The 22464-nt window shown below is 39.3% G+C and overlaps 1 long non-coding RNA gene across 8 annotated transcripts in view; it reads right to left on the reverse strand.

The window, feature by feature from the left end:
• Positions 1-578: 578 nt before the first annotated feature.
• The window catches only part of LOC147379386 (uncharacterized), a 35312-nt gene continuing 13426 nt past the window's right edge, over positions 579-22464 (reverse strand). For 4 of the 8 annotated variants that reach the window (XR_015160621.1, XR_015160620.1, XR_015160623.1 and 1 more), the window contains 3 exons: positions 4380-4601; positions 2268-2524; positions 579-905 (listed from right to left, as the gene is read on the reverse strand). This is a non-coding gene — a long non-coding RNA (uncharacterized LOC147379386). The remainder of the gene's footprint in view (positions 906-2267; positions 2525-4379; positions 4602-22464) is intronic. The other 4 variants (XR_015160630.1, XR_015160629.1, XR_015160631.1 and 1 more) reach the window with 1 other exon arrangement.

The following is a 22464-nucleotide window of genomic DNA, read 5'->3' on the forward strand; positions in this document are numbered from 1 at the left end:
GGCTGGGGGAGGGAATGCATTGAATAGTTTAACCTGACTCACATTCTCTATTCCTGGGACTGGAAGATTAAGTTTTTCCAGAGCCTAATGAATCTCCAGATATTTTCTGGGCTGCTAAGGAAGTAAATAGGGAGAAATGGACCTGAGGAGGACACTAACCAAAGACCACTGTAACAGGTTGGAAAGAGATACCGTCCCTATGTGAAAAGCTGCAGTGGCCAGATGCTTAAAGCTTTTCCATTTGAAAATTAGAACACATGCTGTTTAAACCAAATTTGATGTGTCTAATGTGATACAAATTGACTTTCATCAGTAGGCATGAAGAACAATCATTAACCTTTGAATTTTGTGATTTTTATAAAGCACTGAATTCTATACTTCAGTGCTCTCATGAGAGAAGCTTTTTTGTTTATGCATTTTAGCCATTTCCAACATTCTTAAAATTGAAACAGAGAATTTTTTTTTCCTTCTAGTGTAAAACTGAATAAGCAACAGCACACTGTGGGAAGTCAGTCTAGCCACAGCAAATCTGTACTTGTTTTTGTGAGAGAGGATGGGAAGAATGAATATTTGCCCTGTGGCATCAATTTCCTGTTTAATGTTCTCCAAGAGGCATTTGGAAAACGCCCAGCAACACAGATGTACGTAAATACCATACATAACTTGTTTTCATGAGTGGAAGGAGAAGTCTGTAAAATTATGACAAGGCTGATTTACCCTCACTGCCTGGTAGCTGGTGAGTCACTCTACCTTTTACTTAATAATTTGAAAGATGGATCATTCCAGAGTGTGGCAAGTATAGGAATAGCTTTGGCTTCTTAGCCCAAGTTCTTATTCATTCAGGGCCACTTAACATTCTGAAATTTGCATCTGCTTGTTCCTGCTGGAGGTTGCCTTCAGACTGCCTATAAGAAAAAAAAAATTTATATATATATATATATATATATATATATATACATATATATATATATCATGACAGTTTTCTAAAAAACAAACAAAATAACCTGTCCCAAACAGGAACCCATCTGTAAGGTCTGCAGACACGAATCTGTTTTCAAACCACAGAAAAACATATGCACATACCACATAGTATCTCTCAAGGTGTGGGCAGATGTGTTCTCAGTTCTGTAGTGACAAATTACCCCAGACCGCTTACACACCATTTCTGAACAACTTATTTAAAAGGTCATGGCTTGGTTGTAAAAGTCTTATTTTTGTTTAAACAACTAACCTCTAGGGCTGCTACATAATTTAAGAACTTGACATAGAAAGGAAGATTCAGACATGAAGAATCCATCTTCTAACTTATCCTTTTGACTCATTTTCTCACACAAGGCAAGGTGAGAAATAATAGTTATGATCTATTTAGCATCTACATAGTTGGGTGCTTAGGAAGACTATGAGAGGAATGCCTTTATATATCTCAGTGTTAACTTTTCTTATTTCCTACTGTTTGTTCACATCTCCACATCTTAGACATGAGGAAACTAGCACTTACAGAAAATAAAGTATAGCCAAGGGTCTCCTGAGTGGAGTCAGTAGTCAAGCCCAGAAGCCCATACTCTATTCTCAAATTTAGAAATTATTAATTTAGGATTCATGGATGGGCTCCAGAAGATTCACAAGAATCTAAAATTAAATTTATAAATAAATATATATACATTTTTTTCCTCTGCGGAAAGCATCTAAAACTTTCCTCAGATTTATCAGCTGTATTTTCAGAGCCTGTCATAGTCTGGAATACAGTACACACGTAATTTAAATATTTGTTCAATGAACAATATGGGTACATGACACAAAAAAGCATTAGTACCACTGCTTGACCAATTATTTGATCTACAGTTTAACAGATTTGAATTTCCAGTACTACTGGCTGTTTGGATACCTAAATTTAGTTGATAATCCATTTGAAACTATTTGATATTTCTATAAAGAGATTAAACATTTTTAGAAGCTATTGTCTAAGGAGATGTTTTTTCTTAAATAGACCTGGCTAATGCAAAGGACTGGAAACTATTTAGACCACTCTAGAATAGAAATACAATCTGAGCCAAAAAGGCAAGCCACATTTGTGATTTTTAACTTTCTTAGCCACAGTCAAAAATATTAAAAAAAAAAAAGAAAAAGGTAAAGTTAATTTTAATCATGCTTTAAGTCAATACATCCAAATTACTTTTATTTCAACCTGAAAGCAATGTGAAAAATTATTAATAAGATATTTTCCTTTTTTTCATACTAAGTCTTGGAGAGCCAGTGTGTACACTTACTTCAGACTGGCTTCATTTTTCATGCTCAGTGGCCACACTGGCTCCTGGCTGCTGTATTTAAGTGGTGCACATGAAGATCCAGGTAGTTGAAAGAAGCAGGCATTGTTGATGAAGCACGGAGGAAGGTAGGAAGAGAATGTGGCAGGTTTGGACATGTGGAAAGACACTTCCATAATCCAAGATACAGCAACGTTATGTTAGGTTGCCAGCTCATGTTGCCAAAATTGTAGCTTTGCAGGTGATTACTAAGACAGGTTCTAGAAAACAAAACAGTGCAAAATCCATCATTTCAACAGAAGTCTTTTCCTAGTCCAGCAGTCACCTTTTTTCTTGGTAACAACATGTAGATCCAGGGTACACATTTAGGGAAGATGTGATGCAGAGTGACTCAAGTTATGCCTAGTAATTATAATAATAATTTTGTTCTTTTGACCACACCTAGAGCAAAGGGTCTGTGAGTTTCACAGTACAGAGCTTAGGTTGTGTCCACTAACCAGGAGGAGCATTCCTCCATTTGACAGACCCAGGGAGGAGGCTGCGGAGCCCTGAGGTCACAGACTGCAAGAACAGACAGAGCCATAAAAGAGCCCAGGAAATTTTGTTCTGCACCCTACCCAAGCTTCATTCGTGTTCTTTTATGCGCTGTTTTGAGGTTGTCCTAAGGCTTTTCCACAGGGTGTGGTCTTAGTCTACTCTTCTATCTGCCTCTCCTAAGGCTGAGATTGAGCTCATTGAAATACCTTTTGCTCCTAGGTGGGCAGCTTGTGATCTCTAAACACATCCAGAAATTCTTTGTTGATATAAAGTATCTTTTAGAGCTACATTTCTTCTTCTAAATTGTTTAGTTACTCAACATGACAAGCATAATATTGTCTTTTTCCATAAAATACATAGAATCCATTTAGGAGCTTACAGTCTTGTTAGCATAGGTACCATACCTAGAATTCCCAAGAACTGAGACATTACCTGAATCCATGTTATCCCTGGTGTTATGGTTTTTTGTGGCGTTTTGTTTGTTTTGGGGATTTTTGACAGCTGGGCTGGTAGGATTTTAGTTCCCCAACCAAGATCAAACCTGGGCCTATGACAGTGAAAGCACCAATACTGGACCACCAGGGAATTCCCTCCCTGGCCTTCTGTTAAAAGCATTTGTTTCACGCAAGTGGTGGAAGATCTTTTAAATTTTAAAGGAAAAAAATACAAACAAACATATGAAGACATGTGCCACTTGAGGAATAGAGATACTGTTTGCTTGGGAACTTTCAATTTTAATATCATATGCTCCTGATAAACTATGAAACATTGGTAAGTTCAACTTATCAGAATGGAATGAAATCCCATGTCCATACAAATATTTGCTGGGTGAAATGCAGATGTAGTTGAACAAACTCTTTCCACCACCACTTGTCACCACTTGTCACCAATACCATCACTACCACCAGCACCACCACTACAGTTACCACCACCACCACCATACCTCTCCTTCCACTAACCTGCTTCAAGTGATTGGGGTAAAAGAGCCTAGGGAAAGAATGCTTCATGGGGAGTCACCTCTGTACTCAGGGCCATGTGCTCCCTCAAGTTACTGGGTCAGGGAGTGGTATGAATTGGAAAGAACAACATTTCTAAACCAATCCAAACACCAACTTCTTCCTCTATAACAACGGAAAGATATGTGCTGAAGTAGACATTGACTAGAGTAATAGAAGAGTCTAAGAAAGCAAATAACTAGGAGGGTAGAAATACATGTCAGAGATGACTGTGGCTGAAAACCCTGGGGGAGTAAAGAGACAGGAAGTTCTCAGGACTCAATTCATAATGGAGAGTGTCCAGGGGTGGAGGAGGGGATGGATAGGGGATGATGCATATTCCCTGCAATGGGTACAGCCTCAAAATACTGAGGCTGCTTCTACAAAGGGTTTATGAAAACCAGTCTCAGAACTGCAGTCACTACTCACCAGTGACCATTGATGCTGTGCTGGTTAATTTCTAAGTTTGTTTTTGTAGCAAAATAGTGCCTTGCTAACCTAGTTTACAAGCAGAAGCCAAAAGGAAGAAGCTCTTCAACACGTATGATCTGTTTCTTAATTCTCTGAGCCTTAGTGGCTTTACCTGCAAAATGGGAATGCATGCATGTGTGCTAAGTCTCTTCAGTCATGTTCGATTCTTTGAGACCTTAGGGACTGTAGCCCTCCAGGCTCCTCTGTCCATGGGGTTCTCCAGGCAAGAATACTTGAGTGTTCCTCCTCCAGGGAATCTTCCTGACTCAGGGATCGAATATGCATCTCCTGTGTCTCCTGCATTGGCAGGAGAGTTCTTTACCACTAGCACCACCTGGGAAGCCCAAAATGGGAATAATGCAGGATAAATTAGAAAATGCATAATTTATTACATAGGATCTTCAACACATATTAGGAATGATCGTGATAACAGGGACCTTATTTACTAAGAGAACGCTTGCTTTATCTCTACTATCTTTATCTCGAAACATCCCTAGGAAATAGATACTATCACCCCCATTTTATAAACAAGACTCAGCAAGGTTAAAATCACACAGATTGCAAAAGATTTCTTCTACTCTACTTTTCACTGTTGGGTGCAACTAGATTTCTTTAATATGTAAACTGTGTGATTTGCAATGGTTTAGACATCAGTGAAAGATGAAAATTATCCAAACCCAAATACAAATACATACAGAAAAACTCACTAATTTGGACCAACTAGGCCATTTTGAAGGAAATGTAGCTTTATTACTTTCAAGTACATACAGTAACCAGAAAAATGACTAACAAGTACTGGCAGTTAAGACCTAGATTTAGTAAATAGATAAAAATAATTAGCATATCCAAGAAGGTCTGGTCTTGCCTATACTTTGAATAGAATGCTTTATAAATAAAAGAAATCTCAAGTGCTGGAAGACAAATTACTTTCTTTGGTAAGTAAATGCTTCCTTTCAAATATTATTTATATTATTCATTTACTTATTAAGCCATGTTTTCATAGATAGTATAAAAGTACACACCAACTCAGTCCCTGTACACATGATAGAGGTTAAAATGGTCCAAATTAACTGCTGATATTTTCAATTAGCTTAACTTTTTTGTCTTTTAATTCTTTAGAATATAATGTTCCAAATAAATGTAAATTTCTAAAATATTTTTCAAATATTACAATTATTCAAACTTCATAAAAAAGACTTATTCTGGTATTAATATGAATGGCACAGTATCAACTATGTCTTTTGTTACTGTAGACATTTTGAGTAATGCAGTCTTTTCTCAAATGAAATATTTATGTCATTTATGAGTACTCTTTATATTAATAGTAGGAAATGGAAAAAATTAAGAAAGTGTTCAGAATATAGTCTTTGACAACCCTGGCAACAAATCTGCCCTCAGTAATAGAGTCAACACTTCTATTTACTTCAGTGTACCATATATGGCCCAATCTGGGTGTGGACTCTAATATCTATTGCTGTTAATCCATGGAAAATATTTTAGTGTGATGTCTTCCCCTTAAAAGTTAATGGATTGTTGCAGAAAGAATAAAGGGATTTATTAAATATGGTGGTCTTGAACTATGCCAAATATTTTGTGGTTTTGTGGGAATACAGCAAAGGTAATAATTGGTATTACAACAAATGAGGGTCTCAGCAAGTCCCAGCTGTTGAACACATGACCGTTACTTGGGAGGGCAAATAGCAATATTTTTTCACCTCTTGAGTACAATCTGCTCTTGATACACCCGCAGAACTACAATGAACTGTTAGTGGGAGCTACATACAGACAAAGAAGACTGAGAGACATTTCTTTCCTCCTGCCTATGTGAAACTTCATCTGGTTGATATCTGTCCAGAGTTAAATTTTCCATATCATATAAACTCTGTGTTAGTATTTTAATTACATTTGATATGATGTCTTTCTTTGTAAAAGCCAAACAAACATTTGTAATAAAGTTTTTATTAGGTAGTATTTGGTTTTTACTGCATATTTGTATATATAACTAAATTTAACATTCAACAAACAACTTTTAAGCATCTGCTTTATCTGAGCACTATAATCTGCATAAGCAAAGAAAAAGAACCAGGCACTATCCTTCAAGGCACTATAACTTCAAGTCTTGGTAGAGAGATAAGATACATTTATCTAGAATCCTCACATGCTAGTAAAGTAATGCTCAAAATTCTCCAAGCCAGGCTTCAGCAATACATGAACCATGAACTTCCAGATGTTCAAGCTGGTTTTAGAAAAGGCAGAGGAACCAGAGATCAAATTGCCAACAGTCACACAGAGTTGGACACAACTAAAGTGACTTAGCAGCAGCAGCAGCAGCTGGATCATTGAAAAGGCAAGAGCATTCCAGAAAAACATCTATTTCTGCTTTATTGACTATGCCAAAGCCTTTGACTGTGTGGATCACAATAAACTGTGGAAAATTCTGAAAGACATGGGAATACCAGACCACCTGACCTGCCTCTTGAGAAACCTGTATGCAGGTCAGGAAGCAACAGTTAGAACTGGACATGGAACAACAGACTGGTTCCAAATAGGAAAAGGAGTACATCAAGGCTGTATATTGTCACCCTGCTTATTTAACTTCTATGCAGAGTACATCATGAAAACGCTGGGCTGGAAGAAGTACAAGATGGAATCAAGATTTCTGGGAGAAATATCAATAACCTCAGATATGCAGATGACACCACCCTTATGGCAGAAAGTGAAGAGTAACTCAAAAGCCTCTTGATGAAAGTGAAAGAGGAGAGTGAAAAGGTTGGCTTAAAGCTCAACATTCAGAAAACGAAGATCATGGCATCTGGTCCCATCACTTCATGGGAAATAGATGGGGAAACAGTGAAAACAGTGTCAGACTTTATTATTTTGGGCTCCAAAATCACTACAGATGGTGACTGCAGCCATGAAATTAAAAGACGCTTACTCCTTGGAAGGAAAGTTATGACCAACCTAGATAGCATATTCAAAAGCAGAGACATTACTTTGCCAACAAAGGTCTGTCTAGTCAAGGCTGTGGATTTTCCAGTGGTCATGTATGGATGTGAGAGTTGAACTGTGAAGAAGGCTGAGCACCGAAGAATTGATGCTTTTGAACTGTGGTGTTGGAGAAGACTCTTGAGAGTCCCTTGGACTGCAAGGAGATCCAACCAGTCCATCCTAAAGGAGATCAGCCCTGGGATTTCTTTGGAAGGAATGATGCTAAAGCTGAAACTCCAATACTTTGGCCACCTCATGTGAAGAGCTGACTCATTGGAAAAGACCCTGATGCTGGGAGGGATTGGGGGCAGGAGGAGAAGGGGATGACAGAGGATGAGATGGCTGGATGGCATCACCAACTCAATGGACATGAGTTTGAGTGAACTCCAGGAGTTGGTGATGGACAGGGAGACCTGGCGTGCTGCAGTTCATGGGGTCGTAAAGAGTCAGACACGACTGATCGACTGAACTAAACTGAACTGATAGATATATAGAGTTAGAAGGGACCTCAGAGTTGATACAATCTTGGGGTTATATATTCAAACTCTTAACAGAGAGTTAGCATAAACAAATGAAGTGAAGTACCAGGCAACTAGGGCACCATGTCACATCAGAGAGTTCCTACCCTGTGTTAAGGGACAGTCACTTTTCCTTCTCAGTGGATTTGTTCCCATGTAGAAATGTAGGCTTCTTATTGCCCCATCTGTTGATTTCTTTTTCTTCTTTTTTGTCCAGAGAGGGTAGAATTCCAAGTTCTGCAAAAATTTCCCAGTTTTTTAACATTGCCAACTAATTTGAATTTTCCTCAGGCCAGATGAAACACATGTGTGTGTCTCATTCAACCTGTAGGCTGCCATTTTGTTCTAGACTAGACTAACACTTCTGTTCTAGACTAACTGTTCCATTTTATAGATGTGGGAAGTAGCCTGTTCAAAGTGGCCTGAAATTGTTCTCTAGGACTTCCAGTCTAAAGCTTCCATCACTTAACTACACCTTCTTTCAACAGGAAAACAATTTTAGATGACTTCAAAAAGCACACACACACACACACACACAAATTGCAGTTACAAAGCAACACATTGATCTATTTTTTTAAAGCACAAGATGATACGAAAACCATGGGGTGAATTTATGGGAGAGAAGCAATAGAATGCTCACATTAGGAAGAATTTAAGAAGGGTTTTTGCAAGCGGCGGCACTTGTGCTAGATCTTGAAAGTTAATGAAAATTGAAAAGTTAAATTGCTCAGTCGTGTCCAACTCTTTGTGACCCCATGGACTGTAGCCTACCAGGCTTCTCCGTTTACGAGATTCTCCGTCCATGGGATTCTCAAGGCAAGAATACTAGAGAGTGGGTTACCGTTTCCTTCTCCAGGGGATCTTCCCGACCCAGGGATCAAACCCGGGTCTCCCACATTGGAGGCAGATGCTTTAACCTCTGAGCCACCAGGGAAGCCCACTAGATTTTGAAGGAAGTGATTAATACAAATTCATAAGAAGCAACAATAGGGGAATTCAGTAGAAGGGAACATAATAAAGAAAATTCTTGATTATGAATTTGTAAATGGACAGGCAAGACAGCACAGAGAATGGCTTGATTTAATTAGGGGGTAAAAATCATGTCACTATCATTCACTCAAGAAATATTTCCTGAGCTGCAACTGTGTGCTAGGCACTGTTCTAAGCCCTGCAGTAAACAAGAGAGCCAAGGTCCTGGTTTTTTGTGGACTGGTTTTTCCAATGGCACAGACAGGTGATAAACAAGTGAAAAATGATATAAAGTACTATGAATAAAATAAAACTAAACAAGGTGACAGTAGCAGCAGAGAATGCACATTCGATGGGATGATCAGGGAAGACTTCTCCGAGGAATCAGCAGTTGCTGACTGAGTCCCAAATGATGAGAAAAAGCCAGTCATACAGTGATCTGAGAACTTTCACATCAGAGGGAAAAGCTAGTGTAAAGCGCTTTGGGCAAGAAGGAACAGAAAGAAACAAGCGACCTGTGGCAAGCACAGTAGGAAACAAGGTCAGAAAGATAGGCAGACACTTTATTAGGCCTTGGTAAGCAGTCTGGAGTGAAATGAGGTTTCCCATAGAGAAGCAGCATAATTTGATTATAAATGCTCAATTTTCAACAAGAAAGTAGCATAATTTGATAAGAAAAGGAGGTAGATAATGGAACTCTTAAATGGAAACTGATAAAATGCAGTTAATTTTAGGGAATTGCTGAAGATTCCAGTGGGCAGAACAAGGATGAAAATGGTAGCTGAAGAGTCTGTTCTGCCTCCTGACTGCAGACTGGGTTGGGGTCAGGGGCTCTGGGTAGAGACTGTTGGACAATCCAGGCATAAGGAGGATTAGGATTCATTCAGGAGTGGTGGAAATGAAGGGGAGGAAGCAGTTATCACGAACTCTAAACAGAACAAATTGAGACAAATCAGAACAACCAGATGAGAAAAACTGTTGTGAGGGACTCTCAAGTGTCAGAGTTGAAGTGGCCTTGGTGATTAAGAAGGGAGAGAATTCTATCAAGATACTAACTCTTAGGGGATCATGAGACATCTATTATAAACAACAAAAAATATAAAATGAAAGAGGCTTTGGAGGTGACAGAGCAGGGCAGGAGAGAGGTTTGGAACTACTCTTTGTCTCAATAGAAATTGAGGCTAATAGACAAGCAGAACTCCCAGGAGGTAGTATAAAGAAGAGAAACAGATTTAAAAAACCTCAATCCTGATTTTATCCATAGTAAGGTTGAGAATACAGTGTAACTAGGTGTTTGTTCTTCTTTTTTAATTGATCTGCTCAACCAAGGACAAAAGCACAAAGCCCATCTGTCAACCAGGGTATGGGGAAAAAATAGTGTGCTAGAAACACGTAGCTATTCTAATCAATGTATTAATAATAAACACTAATATGTTTTACTATAAAAAAGTGTTATTTGGAGCAAAATTTAAAGGAATGTAAAACAGACTCATATGGCTTCTCTCTCATTTTCACTTACTATTGATGATTGGGCTTCCCTCATAGCTCAGTCGGTAAATAATCTGCCGGCAATACAGGAAACCTGGGTTAAAGTCCTAAGTCAGGAAGATCCCCTGGAGAAGGAAATGGCAACCCACTCCAGTATTCTTGCCTGGAGAATTCCATGGACAGAGGAGCATGTCAGGCTACAGTCCATGGGGTTGCAAGAGTTGGACACAACTTAGCGACTAAATCACCACCACATTGATGATTTCTTAATATTTGAATGTAAACCTGAGTGTTTTCCTAGAATCTTCAGCCTCTCTATACAGTCTGGGAAGGTTGATAGTCCTGAACTGGAAAGCTCTGAGTTTGAAAACAAAACAAAACAAAATTTTAGGCAGACTTTTAAACCAGCTCTTTACTCTTAATATAGCAAAGCACTGATTCTATATTTTAAGAAAAAAATTTTAAAACATTTATACCCACAAATATTTATCAGTACCTATGTACAAGAATGAAGAAGATATGGTCCCTGTTCTCATGGAGTTTACAATTTTATCAACAACAAAGAAGTTTGGTAAGATCTTTACAGTTAGAGGAATAACTTTTAGCAGAGCAGAGAGAGTTAAAAGAATAAGCAGTTGATTGTTTTCTAGGAAGAACCATGGCTATTGTCAGTTCCCTTTAAGAAGAATCAAGTTCATAATATGAGTACAGAGGAAAAGATCAAGTACCTATTTTCCCATTAAAAATGCCAAATTATGCCTGCCTCAGAAAAATTCTCATAAATTTTGCTTGGCCAGTGAGGAAAATTCTAGAAGATTTCCTTCAATTATTTTTAACAATGCATTCAAATTTCATTGTTTTGATTTTGAGGAAAATCGCTACTGCTTTTGTAGCCATTAACATGTTCATCAATGCTTGTCATGAAGAATTCAAACACTGAACATAGTACAAATATGAACACGAAAAAAATCATTCCACTTTCCACTACTTCATAATGACTTCATCATGATTATGAGTAGAAAAACATTATCTGGGTGCAGATAGAAAGATCAATTAGAAGGGTAAAAAGGAGGAGGGAGATAGAGAGCTATAACACTTTTATATAAATTAGGTTCTGTGTTGCTATTTTCAATAAAATATATTACATTTAATTGTATCTGAATTTCAACTGGGAGAAAAGGAAAACAAAAAGGTAAAAGTAGAAGAGAAAAAAAGGTGGAATAAAGTGTGAGAAAACACCACCAACCACTGAACTCTGGCCTCTGGTGCCATGGCACTCTATACTAGGTGTACTAATCTGTGACTTAGTAGAGATTTATTAGCTTTACTTACGTTAAGGTACACGTTTAACACTTTCATGTATTACCCTTAACGTTTCGTGTTTAATCCAATTTGGTTGTAACATATGAGATAGCTTTCTATCATGAGAACATATTTTTCTACTGATATACTCTGAAATCTAACAAAGATACGTAGAATAGAAGGTCTTCTACATGGTTTCGATATGTGTGGATTTCAGCTATTACACATTAATTAATAATACTAGGCCCTCAATAACACAGTTCAAATCTTACTCGGCATGCTCTATGGTATATTAACTGTAAGTGCATAAAGTACAAACTTTGTTCCTAACACTTCAGTGCACCAATCACTATGTAAATAACAGATGTACATCATGATCCATGACTAATCACATCACTTCCTCCAAAGCCTGTATGGTCACCTTGCATCTGTTATTCAGTTCACCCAGATTTTTTTCTTATCACAGAGATAGTAAAGTGTGCAGTTGCCCTGCTTCCTTGTCTCCGAGAGATAAACCTCTGTGACATTTTACAGAAATGGTTAATCAAAAGAGGGAATTGATCAACAATGAGGAAAGTGCAGCCAAGTACAGAAAGAGATAATGCTGGAAGTAAAATCTGAATCCAGTGTGAATGGAATTATAGAAGAAATAACAGACTGTGGTGATGTTGGCATTGCTGCAGTGTGAGCCCTTCTCCATGTGCAGCCAGAGGCACCTAGTGAACAAACTAATGACATTAAAGAGGAAAGTGGTTGTGATGAAAAGGGTGACGAAGTCCCAGAGGAAGTGAATCCAGGAAAAGACGTCATATTAAAAAAGCTCTTGGATACATTTCACAACAGTGAACATGCAAGGGATAAAATGTTGGAAGCTCATCCAAACTTATACAGAAATGATAATTTTGCCAATGCATGGAAAAGATTTATAGCAAGTTATATGATAAGACTATAAGTACAGTTGAAACTACTCTTGATGTGGCTTTCACAAAGAAATAAAATACTTTAATCCTCAATATTTCTAATGCTTTATAGTTTACAGACTGTATTTACTACTTTTTTCTTTTTCCTATACATTTAAGAGGAGACTTGAGGATTTTTAATGTTTTCAGAGAAAATTTTAAATGTCTTGGAATAATCATAATATTTCCCATTGATTAAGAAGATCACTTGGCACGGCTTCAGCTTGCATAGTCATTTTTACGTTCTACACTCGAAGCAAGGTGAGATCTGTCTGTACTTAATTATCCTGTGCAAATTAGTACTTAAATATAATCTGTCCCCATTTTTTGTATCTCGACTTCTCAAATTAATTTGAAACTGCTTAATTTCAGATATGGAGAAGGCAATGGCACCCCACTCCAGTACTCTTCCCTGGAAAATCCCATGGACGGAGGAGCCAGGTAGGCTGCAGTCCATGGGGTCGCTGAGAGTTGGACACGACTGAGCAACTTCACTTTCACTTTTCACTTTCATGCATTGGAGAAGGAAATGGCAACTCACTCCAGTGTTCTTGCCTGGAGAATCCCAGGGACGGGGGAGCCTGGTGGGCTACCATCTACGGGGTCGCACAGAGTCGGACACGACTGAAGCGACTTAGCAGCAGCAGCAATTTCAGATATAAGGCAAGCCCTCTTACTCCTACATTGCCTATTCCACCTAGCATAGCACTGAATATTTGGTAACTGCTGAAACAGCACTATGTTTATGCCCAAGTCTATGCCACAACCAGTAATGCTGAAGAAGCTGAAGTTGAATGGTTCTATGAAGACCTACAAGACCTTTTAGAACTAACACCCAAAAAAGATGTCCTTTTCATTATAGGGGACTGGAATGCAAAAGTAGGAAGTCAAGAAACACCTGGAGTAACAGGCAAATTTGGCCTTGGTATACAGAATGAAGCAGGGCAAAGACTAATAGAGTTTTGCCAAGAAAATGCGCTGGTCATAACAAACACCCTCTTTCAACAACACAAGAGAAGACTCTATACATGGAAATCACCAGATGGTCAACACCGAAATCAGACTGATTATATTTTTGCAGCCAAAGATGGAGAAGCTCTATACAGTCAGCAAAAACAAGACTGGGAGCTGATTGTGACTCAGATCATGAACTCCTTATTGCCAAATTCAGACTTAAATTGAAGAAAGTAGGGAAAACCACTAGACCATTCAGGTATGACCTAAATTAAATCCCTTATGATTATACAGTGGAAGTGAGAAATAGATTTAAGGGCCTAGATCTGATAGAGTGCCTGATGAACTATGGAATGAGGTTCGTGACATTGTACAGGAGACAGGGATCAAGACCATCCCCATGGAAAAGAAATGCAAAAAAACAAAATGGCTGTCTGGGGAGGCGTTACAAATAGCTGTGAAAAGAAGAGAAGCGAAAAGCAAAGGAGAAAAGGAAAGATACAAACATCTGAATGCAGAGTTCCAAAGAATAGCAAGAAGAGATAAGAAAGCCTTCCTCAGCGATCAGTTCAAAGAAATAGAGGAAAACAACAGAATGGGAAAGACTAGAGATCTCTTCAAGAAAATTAGAGATACCAAGGGGACATTTCATGCAAAGATGGGCTCAATAAAGGACAGAAATGGTATGGACCTAACAGAAGCAGAAGATATTAAGAAGAGATGGCAAGAATACACAGAAGAACTGTACAAAAAAAGATCTTCACGATCCAGATAATTACGATGGTGTGATCACTCACCTAGAGCCAGACGTCCTGGAATGTGAAGTCAAGTGGGCCTTAGAAAACACCTCTATGAACAAAGCTAGTGGAGGTGATGGAATTCCAGTTGAGCTATTCCCAATCCTGAAAGATGATGCTGTGAAAGTGCTGTACTCAATATGCCAGCAAATTTGGAAAACTCAGCAGTGGCAACAGGACTGGAAAAGGTCAGTTCTCATTCCAATCCCAAAGAAAGGCAATGCCAAAGAGTGCTCAAACTACCGCACAATTGCACTCATCTCAATTCGCACTAGTAAAGTAATGCTCAAAATTCTCCAAGCCAGGCTTCAGCAATATGTGAACCATGAACTTCCTGATGTTCAAGCTGGTTTTAGCAAAGGCAGAGGAACCAGAGATCAAATTGCCAACATCTGCTGGATCATGGAAAAAGCAAGAGAGTTCCAGAAAAACATCTATTTCTGCTTTATTGACTATGCCAAAGCCTTTGACTGTGTGGATCACAAGAAATTGTGGAAAATTCTGAAAGACATGGGAATACCAGACCACCTGACCTGCCTCTTGAGAAACCTGTATGCAGGTCAGGAAGCAACAGTTAGAACTGGACATGGAACAACAGACTGGTTCCAAATAGGAAAAGGAGTACATCAAGGCTGTATATTGTCACCCTGCTTATTTAACTTCTATGCAGAGTACATCATGAGAAACGCTGGGCTGAAAGAAGCACAAGCTGGAATCAAGATTTCTGGGAGAAATATCAATAACCTCAGATATGCAGATGACACCACCCTCATGGCAAAAAGTGAAGAGTAACTAAAAAGCCTCTTGATGAAAGTGAAAGTGGAGAGTGAAAAAGTTGGCTTAAAGCTCAACATTCAGAAAACAAATATCATGGCATCTGATCCCATCACTTCATGGGAAATGATGGGGAACCAGTGAAAACAGTGTCAGATTTTATTTTTTTGGGCTCCAAAATCACTGCAGATGGTGACTGCAGCCATGAAATTAAAAGACGCTTACTCTTTGGAAGGAAAGTTATGACCAACCTAGATAGCATATTCAGAAGCAGAGACATTACTTTGCCAACAAAGGTTCGGCTAGTGAAGGCTATGGTTTTTCCTGTGGTCATGTATGGATGTGAGAGTTGGACTGTGAAGAAAGCTGAGCTCCAGAGAATTGATGCTTTTGAACTGTGGTGTTGGAGAAGACTCTTGAGAGTCCCTTGGACTGCAAGGAGATCCAACCAGTCCATTCTGAAGGAGATCAGCCTTGGGTGTTCTTTGGAAAGAATGATGCTGAGGCTGAAACTCCAGTACTTTGGCCACCTCATGCGAAGAGTTGACTCATTGGAAAAGACTCTGATGCTGGGAGGGATTGGGGGCAAGAGGAGAAGGGGACGACAGAGGATGAGATGGCTGGATGGCATCACCAACTCGATGGACGTGAGTCTGGGTGAACTCCAGGAGTTGGTGATGGACAGGGAGGCCTGGCGTGCTGCGATTCATGGGGTTGCAAAGAGTCAGACACGACTAAGTGACTGAACTGAACTGAACTGAAACAGCACTTATTGGTTTACTAAATAGCTACTCTTAGGGTGAACGAATGAGAGGGATTTTATAAAATGTAAAGCCATAATAATAAACATTATTCCTTTCATGAGAGTGTAAGATTTACCCATTTTCCACTGTTAGAATAACAAAGTATGGCTCCCAAGATTGTATGCTCCTAGCTCACAGGTACAGTATTCTTTTGAATGATGGTCTTTGGATTTGCTTTGTATATTATCTGTGTAAAATCCCACAGGTAGCCCTGATATCTATCCCTAGCACCTAGAACAATGCCTACCTTACCAAAGGCACATGATAAACATTTGTCATATGAATGTAATTAGTAATAATCACTAGGGCTGTGCATAGCACACTACTTTGTGCCAGATGTTTTATACATATTATCTTACATCATCCTTACCAATCCTATGGTCACCATTTTATAGATGGAAAAAACTTGGCTCAGAGAGATTATGTGACTCACCCAGCAAGGGTCTACTAGAGTTGGAATGCAAATATAGGGCTGTTTGATACTAATTCCACTACACTAATAATATAGTGACATTAGTGACATCAAATGATATGAAAATGGATTAGAGAGAAAGAGATGATGCAATTTAAAATCTCTTCAAATTCATTTCCTTTTATCCCAGGCCTATTTTGACAAGGGGAGAACTTATCATCAAATTTATTTTTGCACAATTTTCTATTTATAATTTCCTTTGTGACATTCCTTTTCTAAAAACCAATTTTTAAAAAGAAACACAAAAATTTCCTATAATATTAGCTTAAAGCAGAAATGATTATTTAGAACAGTCTCTATGTCAGTTTATGAAGCTCTCTCCATATATGTGTGTGTGTGTCTATGTCTGTATCACCTTATACATTTTCAAACGTGAACAAAAGTTCATGTTTTAAAAAATCATTTCAGACTTCCCTGGTGGCCCAGTGGCTAAGATTCTGAGGTTCCAATGCAGGTGGCCTGAGTTCAATCCCTGGAATCCCTGCCTAGGGAACTAGATCCCACATGCTAAATTCTGCATCCTGCAACTAAAAAAAAAAGATGCTGCAATGAAGACTGAAGACCCTGTGTGCTGTAACTAAGACTGGTACAGCCAAATAAATTAAAAAAAAAATTTTTTTTTAATCACTTTGTTTTCTGCTTTGATACTTCCCTACACAAACATTTTATAGGTACTTCATGGCTAATAAACTAGCAATTGCCAGAGAAGATGCATCACTGTAGTAGCACACACTACATAAATTTCTATTAATTTGCCATTCTAGTAGCGGCACCTCAGATCAACCACAGCAGGCTCTTCATGGGAAGGGTCAGCAGGCACATGAAACCTGAAAAGGCCATCATGGGCCATCAGAAACTGTGATAAACCTGGGCAAACCCACTATTATTGGTGGAGGGTTGTTATCACTGTCAACCCAGCAAATGTCCCTGCTTCAAACTTGAGTTAGTCTGAATTCACTGTTGAACAGAATATGGCTTACTATCTAATTTCTCTCCATCCCCTCTCTGTGTTTGTCTTTCTCTTTTTTCCTGCTTTCTCTCCCTGATGGTATCCCCCTGCTGCTCCATCCCTTTTCTCTCCCTAGGATTCTTTGCTAAAACTGCTTTTTAAAATTAAGCTTTTGTTCTTTGGTATTTTTTCTACTTTTAGACTTCTTACTGTGTGCCTTACAATGCTCTTTCCTGGCCATTTACTTTGTCCTCCTTCAAATCTTCATAGTTGTCTTCTTCTCTCTTTAAACTAGATCTGTTGCCTGAGCATTTAGTAAATGCTCTATTAGGGTAGTAGCTTGTGCTCAGGACCAGAAACAAACAGTTCTATCAGTGGTGGCCAGTTAGTGGGACTTTCCCTTCAATATTCTCTCTCAAATATCTCACTCTCCTTGGGACTTAAACTATATCCCCTCTGTAGAGATTCATTTATGGGGCATGACTATGTGCTAAGCCTATAGATATGATAGTAAACAGAACAAACAATTTCCTACCTTCACTGAGCTTTCATTTTAGTGGGGATGACATTGAACAAAACATCAGCTCAGTTCAGTTCAATCGCTCAGTGGTATCCGACTCTTTGCAACCCCATAGACTGCAGCACGCCCAGGCCTCCCTGTCCATCACCAACTCCAGGATAAACAATATAGATTTTGGTAGGTAACTGCAATCATAGAGGAGGAAAAACTCTTCCTCTACTGTCTTACGATCTGTAGCTTGGACCTGTCTGACAAATGACAGATTAAGCGCAGAAAAGCATACACATTTTATCTGATGTTCATATTTTTATATGGTATGGGGGCTTTAAAGAGGAAAGAGGTAAAACCGTAAAGAAGCGGTGAGACATGGGGGCTTATACACCATTTTAACAAAGAGTGATAAATTGTGGAAAAGTAACTAGAAAAGGAAAGGGTTTAGGTTTCTAGAGGTAGTAAATTGTGAAAATGTGACTAGGAAAAATATGAGAGGACCTAATGGAAGGGAAAGGTTATTATAATAAGATTTATTTGTGCAGATTCATCTTGGTATCAATTCATCTCCAGATAAGAATGTTTTATTTTTCTTGATACCAGGGTGAGATCTTTTTCACTGGAAATTTATGCCATGCTTTTAGGTAGAAAGGGTGAAGAGCAGAGAACCCTTGCTGCCTCTGCTGTTTCTCAATTGTCTTCAGCTCAAAATAATAAATACGCCAAAGCAGTGTGTTTGGAGGTGCATGTTCTGAATCTCTGTGAAGGCAATAACTGGGTACTGTGATGGGGTAGAGATGCATTGCTTCAGATAGGGTGGTTACAGAAGGTTTTTCTTAGGAATTGACATTTGCTCTGAGAATTGAAAGCTGGTATCTTGGATAGTCAAGTGAAGATCCCAAGAAAGAAGTTTGCAGATAGAGGGAACAGCATCACTGCCCTGTGGCAGCAATGAGCCACAGAGACAGCCCTGCTAAAGAACAGAAAGGTAGCCAGAGGGGCAGAGGAAGGTGAGCAAGGGTGAGCATGGAGGAGATGAGGTCAGGGAATCATCAGGGGCTGGATCCTGTGAGGCCTTTCAGAGCCATGGGAAGGAATTTGGATTCCATTTTGAATGCCATGGGGGACCTCTGGAAGATTTACACTTGAGAGTGACAAAAGCCAGTGTACTTAAAGCTTACACAGAATATGTGTGGAAAGCAGATTTTAGGAGGTAGGATGGTGAAAACAGGAAGTCTGTCTGGGAGGTGAATGCAGTAATCCAGGCAAGAGATGGTGATGGCTTGGACAAGATGGTAGCAGTAGCAACGGAAAAGTATATAGATTTAGAATACATTTTGAAGTAGAACTTCCCAGAACATGCTGATGAGGTAGACATATATGGGAAAGGGTGGAATGAAAAATGACACTTGAGCTTGAGTGGAATGAAAAATGACCACTACTATGGTGTATTTACTGAGATAGGAAGGATCAGGGAAGGAAGTATTTGTGGAAGAGGAATGAAGAGTTCTGTTTGTACATGTTCAGTGTGAGTGGCCTATTAGATATCCCAGGGGAGCTGTGTAAAGCTTGAAGTTCAGTAGAAGTCAACATCTCTTGCCCTTAAGTTTGGCAGAAATTTTACCGAGCAAATAGTTTAAGAGAAATAACAATACATCTATACTGAAGTTAGAATTATCAATATATCTTCATTTATTAATGTTTGAGTCAATTGCCTTATTTTGGAAAGCAAATGACTGGTGACAACAGGTTAATGCAAGAGTAGGGCACTTTTGACATTTGCTGTTAAATCAGTGTACATAGTATTTTTCAGAGCAGGATTCTTAAAGTATGCACCTGGGAATGTTCCAAACAATTTACCAGTGGATTCTGATGTTTGACTAGATTTAAAACCCAACTCCATCATTTACTAACCTTATGGTTGTGGCAAGTTATTAAAGTTTCCACAGACCTGTTTTCTTGTGTGGAAATGGAGATAATATTGACCTCAGAGTGTAGATTTCATCAGTGGCCTCTTTAGTCTAATGTGGACATTATGCAAAAGGAGACAAGAAATCAATGAAAGTTATATTTGTCTATGTCTCCCAAAGCCGACCTAGATCCAAGCTGGACAGGCCCAAGAGATGCTAGCTAAGGTGCTCAGTACAACACTATAAGAAGGCCTGAGCCCTACCCATCACCTCCTCCACTTTGAGATGCATGAAGATAGTGAGGCCTGCTGGCAACCTGGAATGGATGATCATTTAATAAAATCAGAGGAGGGTGTGGCATTGATCCGAGTGTTAGCCTGGGACTATTAAGATGTGCCTTGAGAAAAAGACTACATGCTTGTTATTCAGACTGATTCCACTAAGGCAGTGGTTCTCAAATTTACTGCTACTGCTACTGCTAAGTCGCTTCAGTCATGTCCGACTCAGTGTGACCCCATAGACGGCAGCCCACGAGGCTCCCCCGTCCCTGAGATTCTCCAGGCAAGAACACTGGAGTGAGTTGCCATTTCCCTCTCCAATGCATGAAAGTGAAAAGTGAAAGTGAAGTCGCTGAGTCTTGTCCGACTCTTAGCGACCCCATGGACTGCAGCCCACCAGGCTCCTCTGTCCATGGGATTTTCCAGGCAAGAGTGCTGGAGTGGGGTGCCATTGCCTTCTCCTCTCAAATTTAAGTGTGCATCAAATCCCTGGAGGGCTTATTAAAGTACAGATCACTGAGCCCCACTTCCAGAATCTTAAATTCAGTAGCTGTTGGATGAGGCCCAAGAATTAGCATTTCAACAAGTTTCCAGGGGATGCTGATGCTCTGAGAACCATACTGCCCTCCTGCATCCCAGAGAGCTAGGCTGTATGTATGACTGTGACCGCATACTCTGTACATGGTACAGGCAGGAGTTATCTATCTCAGCAACAATGTTGACAACACTCATAAAACAATTGTTATTGATTCCAAGTTTGGTCTGGTTGCTGCAAGACAGACCAATTAACCTAAGGGCTAGGCGTTGAGGCATCCTAAAAGATGATGCTATAAAAGTGCTGCACTCAATATGCTAGCAAATTTGGAAAACTCAGCAGTGGCCACGGGACTGGAAAAGGTCAGTTTTCATTCCAATCCCAAAGAAAGGCAATGTCAAAGAATGTCCAAACTACCGTACAATTGCACTCATCTCACATGCTAGCAAAGTAATGTTCAAAATTCTCCAAGTTAGGTTTCAATAGTACGTGAACTGAGAACTTCCAGATGTTCAAGCTGGATTTAGAAAAGGCAGAGGAACCAGAGATCAAACTGCCAACATTTGTTGGATCATAGAAAAAGCAAGAGAATTCCAGAAAGATATCTACTTCTGCTTCATTGACTATGCTAAAGCCTTTGACTGTGTGGATCACAACAAACTGTGGAAAAATTTTCAAGAGATGAGAATACCAGACCACCTTACCTACCTCCTGAGAAATCTGTATGCAGGTCAAGAAGCAACAGTTAGAATTGGACATGGAACAATGGACTGGTTCCAAATTGGTAAAGGAGTATGTCAAGACTGCATATTGTCACCTTGCTTATTTAAGCAGAGTATATCATGAGAAATGCTGGGCTGGAGGAAGCACAAGCTGGAATCAAGATTATGAGGAGAAATATCAAAACTTCAGATAGGCACATGACACCACCCTTATGTCAGAAAGCAAAGAGGAACTAAAGAGCCTCTTGATGAAAGTGAAAGAGAAGAGTGAAAGAGCTGGGTTAAAACTCAACATTCAAAACACTAAGAGCATGGCATCTGGTCCCATCACTTTATGGCAAATAGATGGGGAAACAATGGAAACAGTGACAGATTTTATTTTTTGGGGCTCCAAAATCACTACAGATGGTGACTGCAGCCATGAAATTAAAAGACTCTTAGTCCTTGGAAGAAAAACTATGACAAACCTAGACAACATATTAAAAAGCAGAGACATTCTTTTGCCAACAAAGGTTCATCTAGTCAAAGCTATGGTTTTTCCAGTAGTCATGTACAGATGTGAAAGTTGGATTATAAAGAAAGCTGAGCACTGAAGAATTGATGCTTTTGAACTGTGGTGTTGGAGAAGACTCTGAGAGTTCCTTCAACTGCAAGGAGATCCAACCAGTCCATACTAAAGGAAATCAGTCCTGAATATTCATTGGAAGGACTGATTATGAAGCAGAAGCTCCAACACTTTGGCCACCTGATGTGAAGAACTAACTCATTTGAAAAGACCCTGATGCTGGGAAAGACTGAAGGCAGGAGGAGAAGGGGATGACAGGATGAGATGGTTGGATGGTCTCACTGACTCAATGAACAAGAGTCTGAGCAAGCTCTGGGAGTTAGTGATGGACAGGGAAGCTTGGCGTGCTGTGGTCCATGGGGTCTCAAAGAGCTGGACATGACTGAGTGACTGAACTGACTGAAGTGTTGAACCAAGGAATACAATTTTATTTGGAGAGGTGGCTGACCAAGAAGATGGCAGATTAATGTCTCAAAATAACCATCTTGTGAGATCTAGATGCCAGGTTCTTTTATAGGACAGAGAAGGGGCAGAGTTTAAAGACTGTTATCTTGCAAATGTTTCCTGGAATGGCCAACTTCAGAGAGGGGATGTGTTAATCTCTGCAGGAAGTGGGGCATGATTCCATGAGGCAGGTCATTATGTATGATTACAATAACAAAAGCAATGAAAAACAAAGGTTAAAGTCAAAGAAACCATCCAT

Source organism: Bos grunniens, chromosome 1, assembly GCF_055505025.1.
Source record: "Bos grunniens cultivar Pamir isolate PY7600 chromosome 1, Bosgru_T2T1.0, whole genome shotgun sequence".
Classification (NCBI taxonomy): domain Eukaryota; kingdom Metazoa; phylum Chordata; class Mammalia; order Artiodactyla; family Bovidae; genus Bos; species Bos grunniens.